Genomic DNA, 16,725 nt, shown 5'->3' on the forward strand with positions numbered 1-16,725 from the left:
TTATGGGTTCTTGTACAAAATTATTATCTATTAAAAAAACAAAACTAAAGAAAAACCTGTATGATGTATATAACCATTGTGGAAAGAAAGTATCATATTCCAAAAATCACATACACTGATCAAGTATTTTTATTTTTAACTAAGGAAATCAAATTGGTACTTGTACTGTTAAATCAAGACATTAAAAAATGAAAATATTGAAAAAAAAAAAGTTATCTTGTACAGATCCGTTATGGAATGAAGTTCTCCAAAAAAAAAATTTCACTTAATTTGATCAAGTAGTTTTTTTTTATACAGTAAAAAACAATTTGCCATGATACCAATCAAAAGGTAGCCTTGTTTTGATTTTTAGGAAGAAAGCTATTATTTAACATGAGGAGAGGGTTGTTGGCGCTTTAGGCTGAGTTACCTCCCTGTGCCGTGTTCTTAAAATCCAAACATGGCTACCTTGAGTGTGCTGTCATAAAAAACGTGTTTTTCCGCTGTAAAAAAAAACTACTCAATCAAATTAAGTGAAATTTTTTTTCAGAGAACTTCAGTACAAAACGGATATGTACAATATAACATTTTTTTTATATTTTCATTTTTAATGTCTTGATTAAACTGTATAAGTACTATCAAATTTTATGAATAGAAGAAGAGTGACTGTCTTGCATCGCGATCTTGAAAATAATTTCAAGAAACAAGGAAGATAACACAAGAATAATTCAAACTTGCAAATTTTTGCAATTCGCTTAAAAATTATTTTCTTTATAAAAATAAAACCAGTTGATTAATTTACATGCTTTTTTAGGCTATGATATTTTTATTTTGTCACACACAGATTTTTCTTTCTTTCTTTTTATTTTTAATGCAGGGCAAGGCAAAAAGATGCCCCAAAATCTAAATGGGGTCACTTAAAGAAAAAAACTGCATACTGACTGGTCACAATTCTAAAAGACCTGACTCAGAAGTTCACTTCTTCTTTTCAGTTGAGACAATTCCCATTAAATCTGAAAAGAAACAAATCTGTTCTGCTTTTTATATTTCAAGTTGTTTTTGCTTTGTTTTTCTCTTTAAGACAAAGTGGTCATTATGGGGACCTCTAGCTTTGGAGGTCTTAGGCTACAAGCTCATGTGTAACCCTACCCTGCAACCCCTCTCCCACAGAAGAGACGTTGTGAGCCTATCCTTGTTTTATCGTTATTTTAATGCCAGGTGCTCGTCTGAACTCCAATTCCTGGTCCCCCCCTCGCCAATCTTTCACGAAAAACACCCGTCTAGCTGAATCCACTGTGAAAAATTTCCCCCACTCTATATCTTTGCCTAAATCAAAACGCGGATTCCATGAACAAAGCTTCTTTCTTAGAACTGCACGCCTGTGGAACTCTGTTCCGTCTGCCTGCTTCCCTCCGGACTACAACTTGGATGTCTTCAAGTCTAATGTTAACAAATTCCTAATGAACCGCCCCCTTAAGTAAACACTTCATCAAATCTCCACACTAACGTAATGTACTTGCAATAACCCTTATCCCTGAGTGGCTTCCAGGCCTTGATAAGTGGTGATCACTGTGTAAAAAAAAAAAAAAAAAAAAAATCCAACGCTGCTTGAAGGGGTACAAAATTTAGGTTTCAGGCAGCTCCAAGAATTTGATTGCTAATTATTTCAGTATTTGATAAGTTGTGTGAGATGGCATGATTATCCTACTTATGTTGTTAAAAAAATATAAATATGTATATATGTGTGTGTAAAATTGTCTGTCTGTCTGTGTACATTTCTCTACCAAACTACTCTTTCAATTTTCAGTTTACATACTCGAGATTCGACATAAGGGGTATTGAGATTTGGTAAAATCTTTTTAATCGGTTTTTGGCCAGATATTTAGCTGTCAAGGGGTTAAAGTTCAACGATTTGACCTTTGAAAACTCTATGAAATCTATCCACCAAGTTTGGGTCTAAACACTTGAAATTTTAGATGTATATTACTTGGACATTGATCAAACTTTTTAATTTGATTTAAGCCCAAAATAATAAATGTTGGGTCAAAATTGGGGTCAAAGTTTTTAAAAAATTTGACCTCTGCAGTCTCTATTAAATTACTCAGCCAATTTTTGGTCTAAACATTTGAAATTTTACAAAAAGTGTATTCAGACATAGGGCAAGCTTTTTAATCAGATTTTGGCCAAAAATTGTGCTGCCAAGGCATCAAAGTTGAAAAGATTTGACCTTTGCGGTCTCTAGCAAACTATTCAGCCAATTTTGTGTGTGAACATTTGAAATTTTACATAAAGGGTATTCAGACATGCAGTAAACTTTTTAATCAGTTTTGGGGCAAAATTTTGGCTGCCAAAAGGTCAAAGTTGAAAGAGTTGACCTTTACAGACTCCACCAAACTCCTCTGCCAATTTTGGGTCTAAACACTTGAAATTTTAGATGTAGGTTACCTGCACTTGAGTCAAACTTTTTAATATATATATATATATATATATATATATATATATATATATATATATATATATATATATATTATATAACTGTAATAAAATGATTCCAATATTTTTTCCCGATTCTGATACAATTACAGATTCTGTATTAAATTCCTTAATTCGATACAATTACAGATTCTTTATAAATCTTTATAAAAAAATGGTACTGTAAAAACGCAACATTAATGTCTCTATATTTTCTCAAACATAAAAACACATTTGTGAGGGGGTGATCTATAGATTTTAATTTTACTGGAAGTTTAAATTAATAAATATCTATTTTATTATTACTACCAGCAGTGGAAGATTGTTCTTAAACCAAAATCAAATGAAAAAATAATAAAAGGAATCGTTTTTTGGCATCGGAAAATAGGCACAAACTTTTCTGATACCAAGCAGTTCTTATTTTGCCAGTTTCTAATTCCGATTAATCATCCCAACACTAGTGTGTGTGTGTGTATATATATATATATATATATATATATATTTAGGGAATTAGACCTGGAGTCTAAAGAGCAGAGTTTATTTTACTGTATTAGTAAATGTATTAATACTTTTAAAAGAAAACAGTGCCCATTGTACTGTAGATATACAGGGTGGGCCAAAATAAGGGTCCTATCTTTAAATTTGAATAACTTCCACAAAATAAAAGTTAAACTCACCAAACTTTATAATAATGCGATAGATAGTCATCAATAAAACATAATATTCATGAGGGGCAAAAGTAGTAGTGTCACTACTGTCAGAACGGAACAAAAATACAATAGACAATCACCGTGAGATGGTATATATATATATATATATATATATATATATATATATATATATATATATATATATATACAGGGTGGGCCAAAATAAGGGTCCTATCTTTAAATTTGAATAACTTCCACAAAATAAAAGTTAAACTCACCAAACTTTATGTGTGTGTAGACTGAGCCTTCCGAGATTTTTTTGAAATAAACAAAAAAAAGTTTGGCCGAAAAACACTTCTTAAAACTTACATGAATTTATGAATTTTTAAAAATAGGACCCTTATTTTGGCCCACCCTGTATAATAAGCTCAATAGGTATAGATATCCTAGAGCTATATTAATATTGAGTAAAACGATTCATAATTGTGAATTAAAAATCAGTTTCAAAAGGAAAAACGAAAGAAATCAACTCGATTGTACGATCGTTTTGGAAACAATGTTCATTTTATTGAAATTGACAATAAATATTGACAATAATTTAACAAAAGTTTTGTCTCATCAGCAGAAATGGGGGGGGGGATTAAAGGCACAAAAATAAAACTAGCATTTTAGTTATGAGTAAGGCAGATATTCCTGGAAGAATTTAAAAATAAAATAAAGGAAAACTAAGTTATTAATTTTATGTTGATAAAAAAAGATAAAATAAAATAGGAAATTAGGAATAAGGTTAAAAGGAAAAAATTATTTTTTATATAAAAAAAATATATATATACATACCTTTTTCTCTCCATTATAAAATCTGTTTTAAGTTCAGTCAGTCTATCTTTTGGCATGCTGTTATATTTTGTCTCTGAATTAAATAATTACTTACTGTTTATGTTACTTTAAGACGCTGTTCTAATGTACAGTTGATCAGTTTTTATCACTGGAACACCAAATTTATTAGGAATAGGATGAAATTGGTATATTTAGGCAGCGTGTTTTCATTCAAGCAGACATTATTAGATACAACGATACTATAAAGATACTTTGCTTTATGATTCTTTTTTTTTTATTTTTTCAATTTTCTGTACAATCTTTTTCATATAAAAATCAAAAATATTGATGAAAGTTCCATAGGTATCACAAGTGTTTTCGATTCAACTGCGAATGATCTTCAGGTGTTGATGAGCTGAAAGTGAGTTTTCCATTTTTCACTCCTACTCACTTTCATAACAATCAGAAAGACATGTTGTTGAGGTCAGAGATAAAGAACATGCGTAAACAATCTATAAGTAACATAATAAACATAAAACATAAATATTACTTATATATGTGAAGTTGTTGTGAGAGGCTAATTGGCTGCTACCAAAAGAGGTGTCTGATGGACACAGCTTCAGAGTTCGTGAAAGGCATGCAGAGGTGGTTAGTCTGTTAGACTATGTCCAATAAATTTGAAAGACTCGTCAGAAAAGAAAAGGCCTTGTTCTGAATTTTTGTACATAAGGAGAACAAGATTTTTTCCCTTCTGGACGAAAGAGTACATCCTCTGATGATAGCTAGAATAATTCAAGGGGCATAACTCGGATATCAGTGAAAGGAAGATAACTCGGATAATTTTGCAGCCAACATGACTAAGATAGAAATATGCTTGTTTCTAAATTGCATTTTACCATCTATAAATATAAAAGCGAAAATGTGTGTATGTGTGTTCGCTTTTTCTGTATGTCTACAAAAGACTTTTTTCAGAGAAGCGGTTGGTCGCCTAACAACTTTTTAAAACTTTTTATATCACATGTAAATCATAATATCTCAGAGTTAACAACAGAGCTCGCCTGTCTATTTAATTTGCTCGACTTCGGGAAGATAAATATTCAACATTTGTCGCTCGCCGCATGTAGATTAGTCTTTTTCCTATAATGAAAGCGACACTAATTCTGGCGGTATTTTCCGTCTATCGGCGGAAATGTCCAAAAGCAATCAGCTTTGATCAATGTGGAAATATTTTCCATATATCAAACAATTGCTATTCAATTTGAACAAGGGGAGCTGTTTCCCCCTACCCCCAACGTCTTGGGAAAATAAAAATTAAAAAAAGTGTTCCCGCAGTAAATGAAATACTATCCTACAGTCAAACTTGACCTCATTAAGTCATTAAAACGTGCACCTGCCAAATCCAAGTAATTAAATAAATTCAAACGTGTTTCCCTTAGCATTTCACGGTGGCCCAATGGTTAACATCGCACTCTTTTTTTTTTTCACACTTTAATTTCTAACTTTGCCTCAACGGTTCGGGTTCGATCCTCATACTTACCTACCAAAACATTTTTTTTTTAATTTTAAACCCCCCCCCCCCCAGGAGTTTTGATTTACCCAAAACCATACACACCTTCAAACACCCAGGCAACGCCGGGTACTCGTCGCTAGTCTATAATATAAATCTCACCTGTTTTTTTAAATGTATGTATGTATGTATGCCTAAAACTTTCGACAGAGGCGATGGATTTTCACGAGATTGTTATCGTTTTGAAGCTTAACGTCTTGTACGACAAATATTGAAAAATTGGCCAAAAACATTCATTCTTTCACCCTCAACTTGGCAGTTTTCTACAAGGAGGCGTCGATTTTTTGTGAGCCATTTTTGCAAGTTATCATATTGGTTGGATTGACTTTGCCTAATTTTAACATTCCGAACTTCCAGTCGTGTCATGGAATAGCGGTAAGACGTCAGATTTTCTTTCACTTTATTTTTCACATTTGTGTCATGGGTTCAAGTCTGCCTGCCTACGACCACTTTTTTTTTTTTCCTCAACTCACACCTCCAAACACCCGGGCAACGCTGGGCACCCAGGCTAGTAAAAAATAAGATACAGTATTTTATTTTAATCCTTGTCTTTAAATAAAAAAGAAAGAAATTTTTCAAAATAATACAAATTTCGGGATAAGATGTATGGGTAATGTATAAAGATGGCATCGAGAAAAAATTTGTTTAAACATTAAAAATAGTTTTATGTTGCTTTTGTTATATATTACTAGATGAGAAATCATTTCCATTAAAAGTTCAGTTAATATTATGCATCTAAAATTGAGAAAAAAAAAACACTTAAAAAGTGTCAACATTGTGTGAATAAGCAAAATGACATGACACCAGGTCAAATTCAGTCATCTTGTTTTGATTCATATGAAAAGAAATAACTTGGTTTTAATACTTCTTGTGTTACGTCAATTATCTATATAAATAAAACAGTAGATGAATGTATGTGTGTCTGTCTATGTAAATATTTAACCACTAAACTCTTAAACTACTGATCACACAACTCTAAATTAACAGGAAATAGTAATTATATACCAGGGATGGTTTATAATGAGTAAAATCTTTGTTTGGATATTTCCTTAAAGTCATCAGTTTGTGTTCGTGTGTTCGCTTGTGTGGGGAACTCGGTTCCCATAGTGCTCCCCACCCCTTACCCTAGTTAGCTGGAAGCTAGAGGAAAGAAAAGAAAAATGGAAAAACCATGCAGATATACATGGTCGATGTGTAACTGAATGAAAGAGAAAAGTTTTTTTCTTAAGAAGTGTCAAAAGCAATAAAAAGAAGTGTAGACATAAAAAGATATCAGACAAGGAGTCCGAAGCTTGTGTAACTGTGTGGAAGGTCACAAGACAGTGTAGTGAATTTTGAGTGTGAGAGTTTGCGGTAGCATGTGCAAGTGTTAAGCAGAGTTCATTGAGTTTGGTCGAAGTTAGTTAGCATCGGTCCCACATGTGTCGAGATTAGTGCATATAAGGTCGCAGTGCGAGAAATTAGTTTGTTCGTAGAAATGTGTGATATCGATGTTGTTCAGGTGATCGGTGTAACCAGTGAGTCAGTCAGATCATGTATGTCCAGGAATGAGTGTTGTAGTGTGTATTTTTGCAGCTTAACTCATGTTTGGCTGGAGTAACTTCTATCATTAAGGTCATTGTGAGTTCCAGGAGATTACAGTGCTTGATGAGTGTCTTTGTGAGTTTGCTTGTCATGTTTGTTGTCAGAAAAGGTTGATACGCCATAACATGTTGTTGAGCTTGACTTTCTTTAAATTTGAACTATTCCAGTGGAATTTGAAGTCGTTAACTTGCTATTGCTCGTTGTTATGCTGGTTGGCTTGCTGTCGCTTGTTCTCTTCTATATTTATGTTGAAAACTGGAAATATTTAGATAGACAGCGAAGAAAGGTTAAAGTTTGTAACACGTAGCTAAAACGCGTGTGTGATTGAATGTTTGAACTTCGTCACCCCAGCGAAAATTATCAATAATTCCTGACGTTTCAGATGTACGTTGAAATTAGGAAGTAGAGAAAATTGTTCTTCAGTTTTATCGTTATCTTCATTTAAGTACTATCGGTTGTAACAACAGGAAAAATATAAGAAAGCTGTAGCACGCAGTACACACACGGGTGGGAGTGTTAGTAGTGCCATGATGGCTGTGAAGTTGGTCTCCAGTGTAGCGGTGGGCGTATGTCGTTTGAGTTACGTCCATGGCTGTAGTGTGACAATCCGTTCGTTAGACATGCTCTTCTTGTACACCGTGCGTAGGCCATGCTTCTACTATGTAGAAGTGCTTCACGACTGAGGAAGCAATATCTGGTTCACGAAAAATGGTTTTAGTTTGAATAACCCAGATATGTGGTTTGAGTGTGTAATAGAAAAGAATTTGACGTTCCAGGGTCGCGAGATTAGGTTTTGCTTTGGCCATGGTGGACAGTAGGAAAAAAAAAGAAGAAAACAGCAAAATTATGAAAAATATGGTTCGTAAAAAAAAAAGAAAGGATGTTGTAAAGAAGAGAAAAAAATGTGTCTATATAAATACTTCTTGTTCTTTATTTTTATTTTTTTTTTTTACTGTAACGGAAACAGTTATCCCTTGTTTTGTTTGTTTATTCATTCGCCAAATAATGTTCGTAACAAAATAAAGATGGCTGCCGATAGAATGATATGCATGTGGCTTTGGACATGGGGTGGAATGACATTGCAGATAAATGCAAAATGTCTTTTAACAATACAAAAAAGCAAGTGGAATACATAAGTTGTGTGTGTGTGTATATATATGATGATTGCAACGTCTTGTCAGACGAGTGCCACTTCCTCAGACATTTAAAATCCATGATTCCAAATGTCTGAGGGAGTATCTATACAAATATGATGTTACAGAGTCTTAGCTTTGTACGACAGCTAAGTCTCTCTCTCGGTTCAAAATGTTGAGATCCAGCAACAAGCAAGAGCAAGATAGCCAGCAACAAATTAAACTGCAGACCAGCTTAATGCGGGTACTGGTCTTCCGCTTTATGGTTTTTTAAATTAGAGATTTGCTTCTCCTAGAAAGGTTGCCTTCACCACGGCTTACGGGAGCCCTCTCTACCCCAATACACATATACACACACACAAATATACACGGTGCTAGTTGGCCGTTGACCCAGAAAAAGAGTTCACACCGTGTATATTTGTGTGTGTGTGTGTATATATATATATATATATATATATATATATATATATATTTTGTGTACAGAAAGTTGTTAGTTGAGACAGGTCATTGGTACCGTCGGTTTCAAGCCCGATAATAAGGCCCGTTTAAGGTATCCTTATCAAGCTCTCTTCAGCCAATATTCGTCTCGAATATTGGCTGAAGAGAGCTTGATAAGGATACCTTAAACGGGCCTTATTATCGGGCTTGAAACCGACGGTACCAATGACCTGTCTCAACTAACAACTTTCTGTACACAAAATATAAGTACGCTCTTAAAATTTGGATTTTCCTTTTAATTGAGCACTCTGCTGGAATTCTTTTTCCAAAAAAAAACAAAAAACTAATTATATATATATATATATATAAAGATGGCTGATATGTAGCAACGTGGGAATGGAATTTCTTTTTTCCCCGAACACCAGGTTTATCATGTACAAAATCAACCTTTTGTTGGTAGCATCAAATGGAAACAACATCTGACAAGTTGGTGAGGACAGGAAATTTTTATGAACACATAAAATCATAAAACTGCCATCCCATTAACGAAACGGCTGTAATGAAGAGATCCAGGATGAAATAAACAAAAGTATTTTTCTCTTTCTGTTTGTAAATGCGTCTTTTTTTATTTTTAATTCTGTTTCCATGTTTTTATTTTACTAGCAGTTCAGCCCGGCTTTGCTTGGGCCCTGTATACTGTTCATAACGTTATATACATATGTATATATTAAAAAGTGTGCATATGTATGGTAATGCCTTTCTATGTAATAGTCTTCCTTAACTACCATAGAGAAAAGTTGCTAGAGACCGCAGAGGTCAAATTTTTTTTTTCACTTTGACCCTAATTTAGACCCCTTAACATTTATTGTTTTGTGCTCAAATTAAATTAAAATGTCTGACCCATATCCAAGTAATCTACATCTAAAATTTCAAGTGTTTAGACCCAAAACTGGCGAAGGAGTTTGGTAGAATCTGCAATGGTCAAATCTTTCAACTTTGACCTGTTGGCAGCCAAATTTTCGCCCAAAAACTGATTTAAAAGCTTGCTGAAAGTCTGAATATCCTTTATATAAAATTTCAAATGTTTAGACCCAGAATTGGCTTAATAGTTTGCTAGAGACTGCAAAAGTAAAATCTTTTGAACTTTGGCCCTTTGGAAGCAAAATTTTCAGCAAAAAACGATTAAAAAGCTTGCCCTATGTCTGAATACTTTTATGTAAAATTTCAAATGTCTAGGCGAAAAATTGGCTGAGTTATTTGATAGAGACCGCAGATATCAATTTTTTTTTTAACTTTGACCCTTTAACATTTACTGTTTTGGGCTCAAATCAAATTAAAAAGTTTGATCCATGTCCAAATAATCTATATCTAAAATTTCAAGTGTTTAGATCCAAAATTGGCAGAGGAGTTTGGTAGAGTTCTCAAATGTTAAATCGAACTTTGACCCCTTAACAGCAAAATTTCTGTCCGAAACCTGATTAAAAAGATTTTCCCAAATCTCAGTATGTCAAATTTCGAGTCTGCAACCGAAAATTGACATAGTTATTTGGTAGGGAAATGTACACACACAGATGCACACACATGCACACAGACATTTTCACTTTATTTTATATATATATATATAAAACTCTTTTTTTATTGTTTATTTTTATATTTTAATGGTTTACAGCATAGATACAAGTATTAAATCGTTAAATTTCATAGCAAAAGATGTACGAGTAACGTTACTTGCTTATTGACCTCAAGAGTCTTTGATGAAAGTTTAAACGGCAGTTTGGCAATTGCCAAACCGGGGAGTGTTTTTATTATGTCTGCATGTCTTTGAAGCCCAGGGAGGAAGAGAAAGAATTGTATAAACCGGATGTAGACTGCATCGCCCCCTTGTGACAAAGAATGATATTACCAGAGTTAAAGGGCAGTAATCATATTTACCTTAAAGTCCTCTGTGTTCATGTGCACTTGTGTGGGGAACTCGGTTCCCATGCATTATTGTTACTTTGTGCATGTGTAAACTATTCATAGCTAAAAGTGGTTTAATTTTATAACTTTCTTATCTGCCAGGGTAGCTCAAATGGTAGCGAACATGTCTGGAGTACTAAACGGGAACACAGCTGGAGCGCTAAATGTTTGGGTTTCAATTCTAGCTGATGGCACCAACGTCATTTTTTTTAACTTTTGAAATCAGTACAATATATTAATAAATATTCAATAGAGAATTGGCTCTGTAATAATAAATCCGAAATGTGCACAAATTAAAATATATTTAAGCATATTTTACGACTGGCAAGGTCAAGTGCCCTCTCCCAACCTGCTAGTAAATGGATAAAGTTTCTTATACAGAATATCTTAATAAAAACAAAAACAAAAAAATAAGTATGTATAAAAATATTTCATTCACAAGATTTTTTAAAACTTCTTGCATTATGTCAATCAATATATAAAAGTGACTGCCTCTGTGTGTGTCTGTGTACATTTCCCTACGCAATAACTCTGTCAATTTTTAGTCTACAGACTCGAAATTTGATATACAGGGTACTGAGATTTGGGAAAATCGATGTGATCGGTTTTCAGCCAGAAAGGGGTCAAAGTTCAACGATTTGACCTTTGAGAACTCTACCAATTTTACATAAAGGGTATTCAGAGATAGGGCAAGTTTTTTTATCAGTTTGGGTCGAAAATTTTTAGTTACCAATATGTAAATGTATGAATGTATGTCTGTTTGCATTTCTGCCTTAAACTTTCAATAGAGGCGACGGATTTTACCAAGATCAGTATCGTTTTAAAGTTCGACCTTTCATACGACAAATATCGAAAAATTGGCTAAAAACATTAATATCTTCCCCTTCAACTACGCACTTTTCTACAGAGGTGGGGGGGTCACTTTTTTCGCCGATATTTTCTAAAGTTATCCTCTCCTTTAGATTGTCTAGCCTTAATTTAAAAAAATGTCGCTTCCAGTTTGGCGGTAGTCGTAATAGCATAAACGTTAGGTTTTATCCCGTTCTTTTCCTCCTTTGCGGTACGGGTTCAAGCCTGCCTTCCTGCTACCACTTTTTTTTTTTTTTTTGCTCAACATACACATCCAAACACCCAGGCAACGCCGGGCTGAAATGCTAGTATATATATAAAAGCGAAAGTGTCTGTCTGTCTGTGTGTCTGTCTGTGTACATTTCCCTACAGAATAACTCTGTCAATTTTCAGTCTACAAACTCGAAATTTGATATACAGGGCATGGAGATTTGAGAAATTCTTTGTAATCCGTTTTCGGCCAGAAATTTGTCTGTTAAGAGATCAAAGTTCAACGATTTGACCTTTGAGAACTCTACCAAACTCCTCCGCCAATTGTGGGGATAAACAATTGAAATTTTAAATATAGGTTCCTTGGACATGGGTCTAACTTAATAATTTGATTTGAGCCCAAAACAATAAATATTAAAGGGTCATAATAGGGGTCAAATTTTAAAAAAATTGACCTCTGTGGTCTCTACCAAATTACTCAGACAGTTTCTGATCTAAACATTTGAAATTTTATATAAAGGGTATTCAGAGATAGGGCAAGCTTTTTAATCGGTTTGAGTCGAAAATTTGAGCTACCAATATATAAATGTATGTATGTTTGCATGTCTGCCTAAAACTTTCGACAGAGGCGACGGATTTTCACGAGATCAGTATCGTTTTGAAGCTTGACCCTTCAACGACAAATACCGAAAAATTGGCTAAAAACATTAATTTCTTCACCCTCACTGGGCACTTTTCTACAGGGAGGGTCCGCTTTTTTCACCGATATTTTCAAAAGTCATCCCCTCTTTTCAATTGTTTAGCCTTAATTTAAACCTACGTCACTTCCAGTTTGGCGGTGGTCGTTACAGCAAAGACGTCACATTTTTTTCCCCGTTATTTTCCTTCTTCGCGATACAGGTTTGAGCCTGCCTTCCTACTATCACTTTTTTGTTTTTGCTTAACATACACTTCCAAACACCTGGGCAACGTCGAGCTGAAATGCTAGGTACAAATAAACTATTAGGGAGACCCAACGTTTCCTGGGATGTAATGAGGATCAGTGAATGTTCCACACTTCCAATACTTTTAATGTCATCGAAATTGGTGAAATCGCTCATTTTTCAATCAAATCGATAGATTGTCTGCTCTAGTTGGGGACCCATCATGGTGCACCAGGAGGAAGCTTCACATGCCTCCCTTCATATGATATTACACAATACATAGTCTACATTGCATTGTAGAAAACCTACTGTTGATTTTATAAAATTGTTTTCGTTTTTTTTTTTATATTGTTGTGGGGTACAAATCACCCCATTTCAGAACTAAGTGGAATCAACCAGTCCTATGAATACCACTGGTTTCAGTGACTAAATGGAGACATTCATACCAAGAAATGAAACAAAAAATTAAATTGGATGAATTAGTGGCAGAAGCTTATTCTATGTGCAATAAGGTACTGTTGTACTGAGAAAGAGTAGTAATCCCAGCTACACTACAAAAGAAAATTCTAAAGGATTTCCATATGGGGTATCTTGGGGCTACGTGAATGAAGAGCCTCATGAGGTCCTACGTTTACTGGAAGAGTATGGACACTGATATAGAAGGCACGGTAAAGTCATGTAAGGGATGCGCATTGGTTGCAAAAGTGCCCCTAATACAATTTAGCCCGTGGCCTAAAGCGGACCATCCATGGCAAAAAATACACATAGATTATGCAGGTCCACTCGATGGAAACTATTATTTAATAGTCGTAGACAGTTTTTCAAAATGGCCTGAGGTATTTCAATGCAAAAGTCCAACAATGGATTTTACAATCAATGCTCTTCACGAATTGTTTGCTAGGTTTGGTGTGGTTGATTGTCTATTGTCAGACAATGGCACAAAACTCACTTCAGCAGATTTTAAAAGCTTCTGCGAGAATTTCCAGGTTAACCACATAACGACGCCAGCCTATCATCCTCGATCGAACAGTCAGGCAGAGAGATTTGTAGACACGCTGAAAAGAGCCCTGAAGAAGGCTAAAGGAACGCCCTCAGAAAAGGCGCTACAACAGTTTTTACAAGTTTACCGAATTACACCAAATGAAAGCACTCCATCAAAGATGTCGCTGGCAGAGTTTATGCTTGTGAAGAAAATTAGGCCGGTCTTTGAGAAACTTTTGCCAAAACAGGTGAAACCGCCAAATACTATAGTTCCAAAAAAGAGGTATTTGCCTGGTGAAAAGGTATTTTTCCAGGTACACAAAAATAATAGTACAATGTAGGAACTAGGAAAGGATCGGGCGAATGATCTACATTATCGAAGGTCCAAGATTTACTCATAAGAAACATTTAAACCAAATTCGGAAACGTATCACAGATGATGAAAGACAACCTCCTGCTGAACAAGAAGAAGTAATGGACCAGATATATGACACATTCGACTTGGTAACACCACAAGCAGCGGGACAACGCCAGTCCTCCAGGAAAAGAAAAATGACCGACCCGATAGAGATCAACCCCAGGAAAAAGAGCTATACAATCATCCCAAGGAAATGAAAAGCTCGGGAGGGGAGTGTTGTGGGGTACAAATCACCCCTATTTCAGAACTAAGTGGAATCAACCAGTCCTATGAATACCACTGGTTTCAGAGACAAAATGGAGACATTCATACCATGTTTAACCGCATGCTACAAACACATTCCTTTCATACCACTTTAGTGGCTCCTGTATTCTTTATGATAAATACATATTATATTTTATACACTTTACACTACTTGTGGTTTCTTTCATTTGTGACCCCTAGCACAGATCTACAACATATATAATGGCTCGAATTAAAGTTTAAAATGCAAAAGTCAAGTATCATGTTCCAATCGTGCAGTTCTAAGAAAGAAGCTTTGTTCATGGAGTCTACGTTTAGGTTTAAGCACAGATAAAGAGTGGGAAAAATTATTGATAGTGGTTTCAACTAGACAAGTGTTTTTTGTGAAAGTTTGGCAAGGGGGGGGACCATAGATTGGAGCTCAGACGAGCATTTGCCATGCTCAAGATCAAAGGAGAAAGAATCAAAGAGAACTTGGTCGTTTACGGCCTTTGATGTGTTGCCATAGATGGTAGTTTTGTCAGCATAAATGTCTACGAATGATCTCAAGATGTAAGTTGGAGTTTGGCCCAGTATGGACTCCTGAGGAACTCCAGCATTAATACTGTGAGCTTCTGATTTCTGCCCATCAACCACTACTCTTATGAACCTATCAGAGAGAAATGATTTAATAATTGAGAAAACATTTCTAGCTATACCATAGCTGGAGATCTTGTGAAATAGTCCTTTATTCCATACCCTATCCCAGGCCTTTGATACGTCAAGAGCAATTGCTCTAGAAAGAAAGCCTCCATAAAGAGATTCTGTAATCCTATGAAATATAACCGTTAGCACATCTGCTGTAAATCTAGCAGAACGAAAATCATATTGCATGTTACTAAGAAGGTTATTTTTGCTGAGGTGGTTAACTACTTCTTCTTTAACACAGATTCAAGCAACTTACTCATGACGCACAGGAGAGAGACTTATTGATCTATACTGAGAGGGAGATCACCGATCACCTGAATTCTTAAATACAGAGTATACTAATGAGGTTTACCAGGGTGTTGGAAAGCAATTCTTCTTAAGACAACGTTTAAACAGTTTTGTAAGTATGGGAGTTAGTTCTGGTTGAAGCCTTTTCAGCACTATAATTGGAATGCTATCAGGAGTTGCTTTACTGGAATCAAGGTTTTTGATTAGCTTGGTAACAGATACAGGAGGAAATACGGGGGATTGGAAACATTGACCGTAGGATAGAATTAGCTGTAAAATTCTTGGCAAAGAGTTTGGCTTTATCTGATGCTAATGAGATTACCTAAAATCCATTGATGATGGTTGGGATAGAGCACACGCTTCTGTTGGGGACCCTGTTTGCTATTTGCCAAAACTGGTGGGAAATAAGCCACTGTTCAGCTACTTTGGATTTAATGGAATGAGCATATAATGGAACCATTTGAAAAATGATGAGTTTGGTTCTACGTTTGAGAAATCTCACTATTACCGATTGGGAACTAGTACTTGATATAACCCTTTACAGTATTTGCTCATAGCTTTCCACCTTCACTAATTGTACTCCCCACAAACGTCTATCCAATTTTCAAAGGAAATCAGTTTCTGGAGATTCCATTCTTACCTGATAAATCCGTTCTTTTTAAGTGACATGTATGCAGAGGCAAATATAAGCCCTTAGTTGAGAATGTTGACGTACTTGAAGTCAATTCAAACTATGCTCATGAACATTTTAATAATGAATAAAAGATAACAGTGCCCCACATATTTCGATTGGATGATAGATTGAGCAGTTTGGAGGCAGAAATTGATCCTGAGCCAAAAAACCAACAGCTACAGAATACACCTCTGCAGTCCAACCCTTCTGATCCTCTGCCAAGTGCTCTTGAGAACTTAATCGTCAATAATTCAGTTCTTATACTTCCTCATTGTCCCCTCTCAGATGATTGTCAAAGGGACTCTCCAAAGGATGCTGATATGCTGAATTTTCAGCAAACTACTAAAATTCATTGAAGTCCTCCGTATTTAGTTGAAAACTATCAGCTTTTAAGTTTTGTTTTGTTTTTTTGTTTTTTAATTTCAGCAGAAACCTGCTCCTGAGATTCTATTTTACTCTTTCTCCCATGACAAGTATACGTCCTTAGATTTCTTTGAGTGGTGGAGAATGTGCTATGAAAGAAAAAGTGCGACTGGTAATGAATTACTGAAAATTAAATCATCATGTTGATATTTGTACCCTGAATGCTGACGTGTGCATCACTAAACTATGGGAGTGGTGCCAGAAGGGGATTAATGTAGCATTGCTGCATTTGAAGAGGGCCTACTTGCAGATATAGGTCCATGAAACATAATGGCCGTTTCAGAGTTAATGATCAAAGGAAAGAGATGTTGTTTGATGTGTTTAGGCTTTGGCCTAAACATAGGACTCTTTACAATAAAACCTGTCATTAAAACTGAACACAAGATGAATCAACAATGAAAGCTACTTCAGCTTATGTTGGCAACATAAACG

Source organism: Euprymna scolopes, chromosome 15, assembly GCF_053919585.1.
Source record: "Euprymna scolopes isolate OS-2025 chromosome 15, ASM5391958v1, whole genome shotgun sequence".
NCBI classification, from domain to species: Eukaryota; Metazoa; Mollusca; class Cephalopoda; order Sepiida; family Sepiolidae; genus Euprymna; species Euprymna scolopes.